We start from the raw sequence: 2,019 nt of genomic DNA on the forward strand, positions 1-2,019 counted from the left end.
ATATATACACAACGTGACAAATGACAGTTGATACGATATCTAAATAGACTACAAGCTACGCCAGCTCGATGAGATGTCAAAAGAAAAGCGTGGTATAGTGGTATCTCGCAAAGTGTCTAAGAAGATGACAAAGCAACTGTTGTAAAGTAGAGGTATACAGTTCCACTATACAACAGCAACCTAAGACAAAGCACACAAATAGAGAGATCAAGGCTAATACTTCGGATATGGTTGTTATAATCATCAAGTAGAGAAATGTCTCCTAATCAACGTATTAATCCTATCAGGATTACAAGGTATCTCTAAAAGAAACGGAGAAACTGGCGAAATACGAAGATATGGAAATAGAGAAAACCCGGATGTGGATTTAAAAACATACAGACAAATACAAAGCCAAAATACAAGTACTTATGAATATATCTAACATACAGAAAATACCACTACTAGGCACCGGACACACTATACATAAAACACACATACGTTCACCCCCTTAACCCACATCATTCTCCAACACCACCCAGGTCTTTGTGTAAACAATTGCTTTGATTCGTTTTACACATCATGTTCAGTGGTTTTAAGATTCTTCATGACCGTGATTTGTATTTATTACAGTTTTGGTCTTGAGACACCATCTCTAGAGTGTAACATAAGCAACTTTCAGGAGACCTCGCAACTTAAAATTGTAGTGAGCTATCTTGCACTGGTGACAGATCCAGAATTTTATACTCAGTAGGTGCAAACTTTAAAATTTTTGGATGACGGTTGACTCGCCTTATTTTCTCCACCATGTGACAGGTTTTGTTATTCATCTCGCAGGATGTTTAAAAACCCTCCTCCTTGCCAAGGAAACTTCATGGCGTTGACGGTTTCATCGCCCACAACTCGGCCATGGGACCGGTTGTAATGGCTTACATATTGTCAGTAGCGTTCAAGAACGGCCTTCAGTTAATCACTTTTCCCTCTATAAGATATATCGCTGATATGATAGAGTGGAGCAGGGATGAACTTAAGGTGCTTCATGGAAGGACCTGGAAAATGATGGTATTACAAGGTTTCTACACCCAAAAGTGAACACCTTGATTCTGTCGCGGCAGAGAGGAGGAAGAGATCACATTAGCAGTAAATTGTGTTTGAAGTCTGAGGAAAATAATGTGACATTGTATGTAAAGAATTCAAAGGAGAGATTGATGGTATGATTAAGATAGATAAAAGTCTTTAGCAGTGATAAAGCAATAGAAAAAAGATAATTTAAACATGAGAGACAGAATAACACCTTGAATAGATGGCAAAGGCAGGGTCAATTCTTGCAGGAAATGCCTGAAACACTTCACAAAAATAATCTCTTGGAACGGAGTAGGGGAAGTTAATTGAAAGTTGTAACTGAAGCACATATCTTTGCAACCGAAGAACAGATGCCAAAAACGAATTATGTCAAGTTCAATCTTCGGAAGTCAGTTACTTACCCGCTTTATAGATTGTGTTGGGGAGTAAGGTGAAACAATAAACCACATTATTAGTAAATGTAAGATACATGTACAGAAAGGGAACAAGAGAAGGCACACGGTAGCATTGCCAGATTGGGTGACTGGAAGACCTGTCATAAGTATGACATGAGCAAAGTGAGAAATGGTATGAGAACCAACAGGAATAAGTTGCTGAAAATGAACAATGTAAGATCTTATGGGACATGACCATCCAATATCACCATTTTATTGTGCCTAGAAACCTGATATTGTTGTCTTAGAAAAGAACAAAGCAATTATCGTGAATATTGCTTCACAGTGGCACAACAGAGCGAATGAGGAGGAAAGTAATAAAGTTGAGAGATACCAGGAGCTGAGCAGTAAAATTAGGAAACTATGGAGAACCAGGTATTTAGAAATGCTACTGATTGTGGTTGGTGTACTGGGGGAATTTAGGAATTTAGTAGAAGGTTGGGTGCACGACTTGAGAAGCTAGGAATTACCATGAAAATGGCAATGCTGCAGAAGACTGCTTTATTAGGAACAGAACGGATTT

Source organism: Octopus bimaculoides, chromosome 7 (genome assembly GCF_001194135.2).
Source record: "Octopus bimaculoides isolate UCB-OBI-ISO-001 chromosome 7, ASM119413v2, whole genome shotgun sequence".
Lineage (NCBI taxonomy): Eukaryota > Metazoa > Mollusca > Cephalopoda > Octopoda > Octopodidae > Octopus > Octopus bimaculoides.